Here is a 13,520-nt window from a genome sequence, read left to right on the forward strand (position 1 = left end):
TTGATTAGTGTAAACATAATTTTTATTGATGAAAAGGTTGTGTACACTTAACTATACACATTAATATATATTTTTAAAGTTAAAAAAATAATTAACTTTCATAAATAACATTAGTTTTATAAGGCTACGTCATCTTTAAAAAAAATCAATTCATATTTTTTATCAAATTTATCAAGTGTAAAGTAATAAAAAAATAATACTAAATTTTTTTTTTAAAATCGCACGAAGTGCGGTTCTATTTCCTAGTAAGATTATAATAGTAAAAGAATTCAATAATTGCACTCTTAATGTTACCATTTAAAAATTATGAAATAGGTAATTTGGGAAACCCATCTGGAGGGATTTGCTTAACATCCTTTAAAATTTTTTCCCAGCTGGAAGTAATTGCTGAACATCCTTTTCAATTCCCGAGTATTATCTAATCAGCTTATTTTGTCATTTTTAGGTGTTTGCAAAGGCTTTTGGCAAGGATACTGGGTTGGCTTACGTGTAGTGGACTGATCATGTTGACTTTGTTCGGTAGCACATTTTATTTTACGCGTGTCTGGTTGTAACCATGTCTCTCACTGTATACACCAGTGTGAGTGGGTCCACCTACTATTTTATGACAATTTATGTTATACTGACAATATTATTCGTGCTGATCACAAGTTTGAAGTTTTGCTTCTCTCGAAGAACTGGCTCCTTTCATTTATTTATTTATTAAAATTTACATTTTTTTTCCGTTTCCTTGCAAGAAAGGTAATTAGATTAAATTTAACGGGGCGATGATGTTTTCCATTAAATAAGTAAAACACAATTTTATGCCAGAGTAGAAATGGCCAATCAAAACAAGGGTTATCCATGTTCGTGCCATGCCGTCGTGTGCTTAATTTTTTTTTCTCGTACCTTGCCCATATGTGTTGTGTTGTGTCTAAAAAAAAGTTCAATAATTTTTTTTAGTTTTTTAAAAGCACGTACTAAGTAATTGGTATATTTTTTTTAAGTTTATGTTTTTTTTAGGTCTATACCTTTATTCAAATTTAATAGAATTGAAAATTTAAAACTCAAGTCTATATTTTATAATAATAAACTAATAATAGTAAGATAATGTAATATTAATTTTTAAGTTTGACATTTTAACATTATTTTTTTTATACTTAACAACAACAACAATAATAAATTTTTCTTAAGGGTTAACTTAATTGTTAACTTAGACTTACATAGAGTCATAGATCATAATTCACAATAATATTAATGGATATTTATAAAATCATAATAATTATAATTTTATTTATTAAAATCATGATATCAATTATATATTTAATAAATTATAAATATAAATCAATTATAGTACTTTTCAAACTAAGAATTAAATGAATTTAAAAAATTCATTTTCAAGTTATTTGTAAAACTATAAAATTTTAAGTTTACTTTCATTAAAAAATAAAATGTGCTTATTGTGAACTTTTTTATCGTGCTATACTTAGTCCATTTCTAATCATGCAGTGCTTTTAATGCTCGCGTGCTTAAAATTTTAAGTCTGGCCCAGTCCACGTGCGTACTGTGCCATACCACATACCCTACCAAAACGTGCTTGTATTGTGCCGTGCCACACGAATACATGTCGTGCCATGTGTCATCCACTCCATTGGCCATCTCTACGCCAGAGTGACAATATGCCACATTGAGAAGAATTGCGTGCCCCTAAAGCTGGATTAATAATTTAATTTGAATTAAATCTATAACAGTTGTAGGCTAACCAATATTTCCACAGAAAAAAAGCAGTTCAAAATTATTGGTCACATCTTGTCATAAATTTTTTAACTCTGCGCAGTTGGTGTAATAGTTTCGGCTGCTATTCTCTTCACTACTAGAGCCTAGAGATGGAGTGAAGCATAATGGGAATTAGGAAAAGAGAGCTGCTTCCTTACAATTAGGCAGGCGCTAAGTTATGGTTAACGTAACTTAGCGCCCACACACAGCAACAGTACCGCTGGTGGGGCCTGGTACTGTTGCTACGTAAGTTACATTAAACGTAACTTAGGCCCTCCCTTACAATTAACGTAATGTTCTAGGTTAACATATCTAATCAACTACGACTACAATTCTATTTCATGGTCCCAACACATCATATCAATCAATGTCATTATCGTTATCAAAGCTAAAAAATCACAGGAAAGAAAAAAGTTTTTGTTTTAGCTGAATGATTAGATATTGCATTTACTCGTAATTAGGGGTGTTCAGAATCCAATTCAATCTACTCAATCCATTTGATCCGTAGAAATTCGATATGTAAAAATTCGATATGCGGATTGGTGGATTGGATTGAAAATTTAATAATCCACAATCAGTGGATTAGATATGAATCTACTTATGTAATTCTGTAAAAATCTGTAAATCCGCAAAAAAATAAAAAATTTTATTTAATTAAAAAATAAAACTTGTAAATATGATATTAGTACTTACTAGTAAATAAATAAGTTAAAATATAGTTACATTAACACTATATTATATCTTATCTGATAATAATATAAAATAAACAAATTAAATAAACAAATATAGCTTCCTAAATAGTTAATTTCCATATATTGATCTAAACAAATGAGATTTTATTTTCTTTTTGATGTGTTATAGTTTGAAACTTTCTAGTTTTATTTAAACAATTAATTTATTTAAATCTTATTTAATTTTAAATTTGATCGGTAGTAAAATTATTTTTATATTAAATTTTTTTATTTAGTTAGTTCGTGTATTAGACAGAATTAAAAATTTTCAGTCTGTAAACTAATTAGCAAAATGGTGGATTGGATATGAATTGAGTCAAATTCATATCTGATCCGTAGACGTATGTATTGGATTTAAATTGAATTTTATCAATCCGTGAATTAGATTAAATTGAAAATTTATAATCTAAAAAATCGTAGATCGGATATAGATTGATGTCCAATCTATACAATTCGATCCGCGAACACCCCTACTCGTAATTAAGAAAGCAGAAATTAAGCAATAATTAAGGGTTTATAAAACATTTAATTTCATACCACTAAATATGAGAGTTATAACAGCGAGAGAAGTTAGGTAATAATTAAGCGCTTATAACTGACAACTTTTACTCTAGGTAAAAGACTTATGTGTTCTATAACTAACCACAAACTCATCACATATGAATAACACTACGTGTTTACTGTGCCGTACCGCATATCTTACCAAAACGTACTCATATGGTGTCGTACTATACCGATACATGCCGTGGCATGTGTCATCCACTCCATTGGCCATCTCTGCCCCAAAGTGACAATATGCCGCACAAGAATTGCGTGCCCCTAAAGCTGGATTAATAATTTAATTTGAATTGACGTCTATAACAGTTGTAGGCTTAACCAATATTTCTACAGAAAAAATTGGTTCAGAATTACTGGTCGCGTCTTGTCATAAATTTTTTAACTCTGCGCAGGCGGTGTAATAGTTTCGGCTGCTATTCCTTTACCGCTAGAGCCTAGAGATGGAGTGAAGCAGAATGGGAATTAGGAAAATGGTAATGTTCTACGTTAACATACCTAGTCAACTACGACTACAATTCTATTTCATGGTCCCAACACATCATATCAATCAATGAACATCATATCAATCAATGCTATTATGGTTATCAAAGCTAAAAATTCACGGGAAAGAAAAAAAAAAATTTTTTTTTTAGCTGGATGATTAGATTACATTTTCTCGTAATTAAGAAAGCATAAATTAAGTAATAATTAAGGGTTTATTAAACACTTAATTTCATACCACTAAATATGAGAGTTATAACAGTGAGAGAAGTTAGGTAATAATTAAGAGCTTATAACTGAAAACTTTTACTATAGGTAAAAGACTTATGTGTTCTATAAGACTATAACTAACCACAAACTCATCACATATGAATAACACTATTGTGCAATAGACATTACAATTGTGTGACAAATGACCATGAATAACACTATTATGCGATAGGGATTATAATTGCGTGATAAATGATTCTTGATAAATTTAAACAACTAATAGATATTAAAATTTAAAATTTTTATTTTTAAGTTTTTCCAATATCTCAATGTTATTCTCACACATTTAATTAAAACTAAATAAATTTTAAGAACGTAGAAGAACATATCTCACTTACGAGTTTAGATAGGCCTAAAACCAAACTTTAGAAAACACATTTTTATGTTAATTTCTTTCATAAATTTTGCGTTTGACAAGATAAAAATATATAACAGATAACCAAACCAAAACTTTTCACGAAATAAATAATTAATTAGTTAATCCAAAAGTACTTTGGTTAATGTGTAGAATGGGTTGAATAAAGTAATTTTATTTTTGAACAAAATTTAGTCCATTCTAATTTCACTCCTCAATGGAAGTTCTTTCCACCTTTCGGCTAATGGACTCTCGCAATTTAGCGTTATTATTATTATTACTATTATTATTGGTTATAATTTTAAAATTTATTGGGAATTTTGCGGAAGAGTATGGCGATTTGAACCCAAAATTTTGCTTTCTACACCCATTTTCTCAACACACCCACAACATAAATTTGAAAAATAAAATTATACTCTATGAATCCTTCAAAAATCCAAAAAATAACCCTATATTATCTTCACTTTTTTCTTCCCTCCCCCCTTCTTATACAGTATTGAATGGTGACAGCAACTTTGATTCACCTTGCTAATATTAAAAACTATCCTAATTGACAAATCCATGAAGAAATAAACTTTGATGACGTGCACCAATAAATTGAAAATTTTGAGCCAACAACAAAATACTGAATATATTACGGATGGGTTTACATTGAAATTGTCCATTTCTTTTTCATCCATTGCCTTTCACGAAAATCTTTATAATTTCATATTATAACTGCAAGATGCAAAAAATTCTTCATGTTTTTTCATCTATCGCCATAATTGCCATAGAGTTCATTAGCTTAATTAACTATTAGTTATACATATCAAGGAGTCTATTTTTCCTTTAAGTCTTGAATCATCAAATTCAAATATTTCTATTGTTCGATTTTTCTATCTGATTGTGTATTTTCATGAGATGCAGAAAATTATTTTTAGCTTATGCAGAATTTTCATTTTCTCAGCAACTAAGTTTTTTTTTTTTTTTTTGGTCTGTCCTTAATGGTAATTGTCATAAAGGGTAATTTGACAATAAAAGTTTTTGTGAAATTATGGGTGTAAAGAGTTGTTTTGTGGGTTTAAATAGTCCCACCCTTTGCGGAATTATATATTAAACATCTAAATTAATAGTATGTATGAAATAAATGGCATCCAACACAAATATAAATAATGGCATCCCACACAAATATAAATAATAATTTTACTTGAATTAAACACCCAAATCCTATATTATAATATTATGCGTAAGAAAATTTACGCACACTATCATTTTATTAAAATTTGGACTAGCTGAAGAATATTATTCATTCAGATTTATCAACCATAAGTCACTTTGTTAAACCATGATTATTGTAGAATGAAAAATCATTCTTGTCAAGTATAAATGGACGAACTGTTTATTGTCAACCTTTATATAGTTGTATAAATAATTAATCTTTGTATAACTTAAAATTATTGTTTATTCTATCAGTCTTAATGAATTGGAAGTAGATGATTTTAATTTGCAAATGGTTTGGCTTCCATCTTTGTAACTATTTTATTATTTAAAAAAAAAAAGCTCACTAAACAAATAAAGTTGACCAAAGTATTCTCTAAATGCCGACTGCTTTAGTTAACAAAGCTCAAAAACTTTTAAGAAGAATTGGGCCTGAAGTAAATCCTTGATTATAGGCAAACTGTTAACCTTCAAAAACCATTTAAATTGCCTTTCTTAACCCAAAAGTATCCTAATCCAATGTTTGCCAAATGATCTCGAACCAAGTCAAATTATCCAACTCATAACTAAATAGAGGAGAGAATATTTTAACGAGGTCAAATAGTTTCACTTTATTAATAATTTAGTAGAAACCTAATGAAAGTGAGGGTATTGGAGTCTCTGCTTTCTTTGTATTTGAGAGTATTTTTATTTATTTATTTATTGTTTTAGATTTCTGTGCTGTATTTATCTTTTTTTTTTCAAAAAAAAAAATCCTCTAAAACATTTTACAAATTCCATGCGAATTATGGAAGAACTTCGGCATTCTTTATTTTCTATATATGCGGATACAAGTAACATGGAGAGAGGTTCACAAGAAACCTCTTTGATTATTATTATTATTATTACATATACAAATATATATATATATATATATATATATATATATATATATATTTTTTTTTTTTTTTTTTAGCTCCGAACTTTGCATGAAGAGCCTTCACTACATATGGATATGGATCAAGTTGGAATGCCCTGGCAAGAGAAAAAAGGATCAGTTAGTGGATCGGATCTAAAGACTGCATTGGAATAATTTTCAAAGTAAATGATGTATTATTATAAAGACATGTCTAATTAATTATGCTTTATAGAAGAGCTAGCTTTCCACCTAAGGACACATCCATTAATGGTGGCACTTCATTTGGAATGGTGATGGTTTAATTTGAACTGTTGATTAAGATCAAATCTTGATCCAATGGCCATAAATAAAATGTTATCATGAAAGGTGACTACCTAAATGGAAGGGCACAAGTACATCTATAAATATAGGCCATGTTTAGGTCATTTAAACATGAAATTAATGATCATATACCAATCTTTTCTTAGCCCTCTTTCCTAAAACGAATTTTATCATATAACATCTATTTTTACGCATCAAATGTTTAATATATTGTTTACTGCAGGAACATTATATTGATTCTTGATAGTCTTGCAACATTCAAAAGTTTTCAGATTTGCTTTTGTCAATGCACAATGCAAACAAACAAATAACGCTTCATTATATCCTAGACGCGTGTTTGCTTAATCCATGTATATCACTCACTCAATTGGTGGGGCAAATAACATCTTAAGAAAAACAACATTTATAATGTGCATTGAAGTACACATTTTTTTTTCTGCAATTTTACATGTTACTATTATTTTCTTTGCACCTATAAAGTTGTACACACATTACTTTATTATAATAAAATCTACCATTATTACTGCAATTCTCTACATTTGCCATTTCGCACAAATATATACTGCAACAATCTTAAGACGCCATTTGTTCAGCAATGGCACCAAGTTTATCTCTTCGACAATTTGCAATTCATTTTGTCAAATAAGAGCGATTCGACGGTGGCAACTTTGCACATCAGTAGAAAAATTTGCATTTCTTGTTGACAAGCCTTAATGTGGTTTATGTTCTCACAATACCATAGCCTCAAGAATGTGAGGATGAGATATTAGCAGAAGCTAGAGCACAATAGAAGTAGGAGCAAGATGACTACATTTGCAAGGGAGAAATTTGCAACGCCATATCTGATATTGTATCACAACAAACCCACAATAAAAGAAATATGCGACTTATTGGAGATTAAGTACATGATGGAAGATGCCACAAGTATGAAATCCTTGGCTTCTAAATTTTTTAATTATAAAATGGTTGATAATGGACTTGTGGTTGAATAATATATTGAGATTTTGCATATTCTTTATCAATTCAACCAAGACAACATGAAGATGGACGAGCCTTTTATTGTTTCTTCAATTATTGATAAACTCCCTCCCTATTAGTAAGACATAGGAAAAGTCTTAAACATAACAAAGAGAAAATTAGCCTGAAAGGTTTAAGCTAAAGTTTTTGTATTGAAAATGAACTCAAACTATATAATCTTGAGGAATAAGCTGCTACGTCCTCTAAAATTAATGTTGTGGAGGAGGGGAAGAAGCTTAAGCATTCTAATTACCCTAAGAATAACCAAAAGAGAAAGTTTGATTCGAAAGAGAATCAAAATAATAAGAAGAAAAAAAAAGGTACATGTCACTACTGTAAAAAGCTTGGCCACTTCAAAAAATATTATCAACTTCTTAAGAAACAAAAAGAAGTTTCGAACACAATTTTGCGGCCATGATATTGAGATTCATGTTCTTGAAGATGATAATGCATGGTGGATAGATTCTAATGCAACCAAGCATGTGTGCAAAGATCATAGCCTTTTCACATCTTACAAAGTAATGGATGATAGGAATGTTCTTTACGTGGGAAATTCCTTCATGCAGCAATTAAAAGAAAAGGCAATGTACAACTAGAGTATATTTATGGAAAAATCTTAACTCTTACTGATGTTTATCATATACCTAAAGTTAAGAAGAATCTTGCATTTGGTTGCCTCAATAAATTTGGCTTCAAACCTGTATTTGAGTAAAAAATAATTTATATTGTCTAAGGATTGTACCTTTGTTGGGAAAGGATACATGTATGAGGGAAAGTTTAAACTCATTAATAAAATGAATGTTTCTTCTACTTACATGATTGACTCATTATTTTTGTGGCATAATTGTTTAGGACATGGGAATATTAGAAGATTGCATGATATAGCTAATTTAGAATTAATTCCTAAACATGAAAATGATATGCATGAAAAATGTAAAGTGTGTGCATAGACTAAAATCACAAGAACTCCTTTTCTAACAATTGAAAAAACATATTCTTTGATGCATTTAATTCATAGTGATATATGTGACATGCATAGTAATCCTACTAAAGGTGATAAAAAATATTTTGTAATGTTTATTGATGATTTTTCAAAAATATTGCCTATATTTATTGCCTTCTAAAGATCGAGTGTTAGCCAAATCTAAAATTTATAAAAATTAAGTTGAGAATTTTTATGACATTAAAATTAAATGCATCAGAAGTGATAAAGGAAATGAATATGCATTTTCTGAATTTTGTGAATCTATTGGCATTGTGCATGAAACTAGTATTGGATATACACGACAACAAAATGACATATCTAAAAGGAAGAATAGGACGCTAATAGAAATGGTTAATGTTATGATTTTTAATGTTGGGCTTGGTAAAGATTTTTGCGATGAAGCTCTTTTAACTGAATGTCATATCTTGAATAGTGTGCCTAATAAGAAAACAAAAGCGATCCCTTATGAATTGTGGAAAAATAGAAAGCCTAATCTTTCACTACTACAAAATTAGTCAATAATGACGGTTCTAAACGACATAAAATGACGGTTTTAAAACCGTCATCTTAGGCAGCGACATTAAAAGGAGTATACTTTTTATGACAGTTCAATAACCGTCATTAAATGTATATTTTTAATGACGGTTATTTTCTAAAACAGTCATTATTTATAGTAACTATGTATGTTTTCATGATGGTTATTTCGTATAACCGTCATTAAATATATACATTTAATGACGGTTATATGAAATAACCATTATTAAATATACTTTTTCATTAATTTTTTATGACGGTTCTTTTAAAAAAAAAACCATCATTAAATCCATCATTTTAATGACAGTTTATTGTAAAAACATCATTAAATATTAAAATAACATTTAATGACGGTTTAAAAAAAGAACTGTCATCTTTGTTGTTAAAGACTACATTTAACGACGGTTCTTTTCAAATAACCGTTATCATTGTTGTTAATTATTAAAAAAAAAATATGACAATTTCAGAACCATTTGAAGCCCATATTTTAATTCTAATTTCCTGTTAAATTATTTACAATTTTTTTCCACAAATGTTTCATATACAAAAAGATAGCTCTACAAAAATCTCTAATAGTCATTGAATTTCAACAAAATATCAATTAGCTTTAACATCAAAATTCTCACAACTCTTTAATACCTACTAATGAATCTACTCACAACCAACAAAATTGGCATGTGTGAGTACATCTAATTTCTCATCAAGTTTTCAATTGCAAACGAATCTCACCACCTTTAGCAATCTACATCATTCTTACAAAGAATAAATCAAAATTAAGATAAATTCATAGATTATAAGTCATAATAATTAAATCATTTTTAGTGACTTAAGTTGCAAACAAAACTTTAAAGTACCAAATCATTATTAATTAATAGACTTACATTAAATTTATCAACCATGTGTTTATGTAGTAACAAGTTGCTATGTATACATGTAGGCCACTCGCATTTAACTTTATCAATTTCTCCTTGAGTGTAAATTTCAATTCTGTACAAATAAAAATTAAGAAGTATATTACTCTAGTTCCAAACTACAAAAATAAGTATTTGATAATAAACGACAATACATTTTCCAAAATAGAGAAAATCACAAAGCTTTTAAGCTTCTAAATCACAAATTATAGGTAAAGCAATTTAGAATTGAAATATACTATAGCAATGATGACTTACATCCGCTATTTGCATAGACTATCACTCAAATCTAGTGATTCGATATTCTCAATTGATGAAAATATGAACATGTCTAAAACAAATCTTGCATGCTAACACAATAATAAATATTGAAAAAAGAATTTGTACCTTTGCCCCTGGTCAATTTGATAATGATCTCAAAAATTTTGATGGCCATGAGAAAATTAACTAACGACCAACGCTTTATTATTGATGTTGTCGGAGGATTACCAAATTGAGAAGGAAATGCTAAATTCTTGAATGGCGTTGAGAACTTAAAAATCTGAAATGGAACATTTAAAATAGAAAGTAAATATAATTATCAATACTCAAAGATAGTCCACGCTTTATTGCTTAAAAACTTGAGTGGAAAAACCCAGCAAAAAAGAAAAGCAAAAACAGTGCAATTTCACTGGTATTTTTGCTGCTGTCATGCAGTAAAAACATAGTAGTCTTACTGCAAAGTTTTTGCAGCTGTTTTGACTGTATAACAGCGGGCAAAAACAGCAAAAGAAACTACAATTTGGCTGCTGTTTTTACTGTTGTCATGCAGTAAAATAGAGCAGTCTTGCTGCAAAGATTTTGCAGCTGTTTTGACTGTACAACAACAGCAAAAAGAACTATAATTTGGCTGCTGTTTTTACCGCTGTCATGCGGTAAAGCAGAGCTGCTGTTTTGACTGTATAACAGCAGGTAAAACAGAAAAAAAAACTGTAATTTGGCTGCAGTAAAAACAACAGAAAAACTATAATTTGGCTGCTGTTTTTACTGTTATCATGCAGCGAAAATACAGCAGTCTCACTGCAAAAATTTTACTGCTGTTCTTACTGTATAAAAATAGCAATACATCACCTTAAATAAGAGAAAAAAATTCTTTCAGCTACTACACATTTAATTTAATTTAACTTAAATCCTTCATATTGTAGACTGAGAGATTGATTCTATAGAATAAAGAGAAATTAAGATAATTCATATATTATAAGCCAGTATCTTCACCATGACTGGCAACTTCCACAAGCAATTGCTCTTTTCCATGAGGACTCATCAGAACTGAATAAGCAAACAACACCATTATAAAAGAATGAATATATGTCTGATATGAAATGAGCAAAACCTAGGTTATGAGCAGCACATAAATGCAAAAAGAAAAAGGGAATGTCTTTCTCTGTAAATACATGTAGATAGATGTTTGCAGATGCATGCAAGGGAAAAAAGAATGTCTTTCTACATTCTCAAGGCTCCAATTGAAGCACTAACAGGTACATTTATGCAAAAATATAAGAAGAAAAATAATGTATGATACCTGTAGTCCCTGAGGAGTAAGCAAATGTATTTCGATACGTGTACATTTCCTGAAAGAAGATTGAACTATAAATAGACTGCCAATGGATCAAAATGCACTTTCAACACAAAATCCAATTAAATTTGAAGATGGCGCAAAACAATTAGTTGAAAATTGTACTCGTGACACCGGAATGAATCGCATAACAATTCTTTCACAGAGCTTTCAGCAACCATATAGCTCAAAAATCAGATAGCAGCATACACTAAATGGGAACAATTTTTTTTATCAATTACATTAGTATAAGTCCAATGCAGGGAAAAAAATGCACTTTCAAAATGAATTACAACTTAATAACAACAACAATCAACTAAAAAGTAAGCAAGAATCATAGACAAACAATTTATAAACCAAATGAGATGAAAATTTCTTTATTAAATTAATAGAAGGTCAGTTGACAGGAAATAAAGAGAACAAACAATAATTAGATGAATCAAAACCCTAGAGCAAGAAAATACAATAAGAAGGAAGCATCTGAAACAAGAAAATGAAATCAACAGCTCACTGTCTCCCGCGGCCGGCGCGATGGCTACGGTTGAACGAGCTACAATGACAACTGCTGTCGATGAGGTAGCTGAATCACGATCATTGCCGCGAACTAGCTAGGACTCTGAATCACGACCACGATCTGCCCTACGAGCTAATAAAAAAAATTGAATCGATTGGCAGCAGTGGATGGTGCGTGACTGATGGGCTGACGATAGTGAAATTGACAGAGTGAGACGATGAGACTGGAGAGGGAGATGGTGAGACCGTGAGAAAGAGAGAGAGAGACCAACGATGCAGAGAGTGAAAGTGAGCATGAAAGAGAGAGAGACCGGAGATGGAGAGAATGAGAGTGAGCGTAAGAGACAGAGAGACCGAAGATGGAGAGGAGAGTGAGCGGGTGAGAGAGGGGGGCGTGGCTGCTGCTGTGCTTGTAGAATTAGACAGGGGGATTGCCACTTTCCCCCTACATAAATTAACATATATTATTTATCCTTCTATTATTTTTATAATGACTAAAAATTCTTATGATAGGATAAGTTTACAATATTATTTTTATTTTTAATTATTCTTTTATTTATATTTATTATAAATTAAATAGATTACATGAATAGAAACTAAATAAAAAATTAAGTATTAAAAACAAGAAATATATGTTTTGATATGAGCAAAAAAATTAATAATAACTTTTTTTTATAATTATTTATTTTGTGAACATTTTCTTATAATAAATATTTTGTAATATTTTAAAATTAAATGTAAAAAGTATAGGTAAAATATTTTATTATTTATCTTATAATAAATTTTTATTTGTCATTCAAATTTTATTATAATAATTTTTTTATCATTTTATAATAACTTTCTTATATATTTATTATAAAAAAAATTTCACAAAATAAATAAGTACAAGAAAAAAATTTTATTATTAATTTTTTTCTCATATCAAAACATATATTTCTTTTTTTAATGCTTAATTTTTTATTTAGTTTCTATTAATATGATTTATTTAATTTATAATAAATATAAATAAAAGAGTAGTTGAAAATAAGGGTAATATTGTAAACTTATATTGTCATGGAGGTTTTTGGCCATTATAAAAACAACATTGGTGAAAATGGTATATGTTCATTACTGTAGGGGGGAAATTGGCAATCTCCCAATTAGAAATTAGGTCACGATTTTTTTTTAGCCGATTAAGATTTTTTTTATAAATGTTTTACATATAATGACAGTTACATCCAAAACCGTCATTGTTATTTTTTACTTAAATGACGGTTCTTTACAACCGTCATTAATACTTTAATAAGACATATAATGGCAGATTTTTATATATAGTCGTAGTTAAAAATCAGGTTATATTTTATTTTGATGTTTAATGACAGTTATATAATAGAACCGTTATTATAAATATTATATTTTTAA

At 29.1% G+C, this 13,520-nt stretch overlaps 1 pseudogene; it reads left to right on the plus strand.

The window, feature by feature from the left end:
- LOC18049407 overlaps positions 1 to 13,520 on the plus strand; it is a 36,038-nt pseudogene that overhangs the window by 11,467 nt on the left and 11,051 nt on the right.

The sequence above is a fragment of the Citrus clementina genome, unplaced genomic scaffold (assembly GCF_000493195.1).
Source record: "Citrus clementina cultivar Clemenules unplaced genomic scaffold, Citrus_clementina_v1.0 scaffold_3, whole genome shotgun sequence".
NCBI classification, from domain to species: Eukaryota; Viridiplantae; Streptophyta; class Magnoliopsida; order Sapindales; family Rutaceae; genus Citrus; species Citrus x clementina.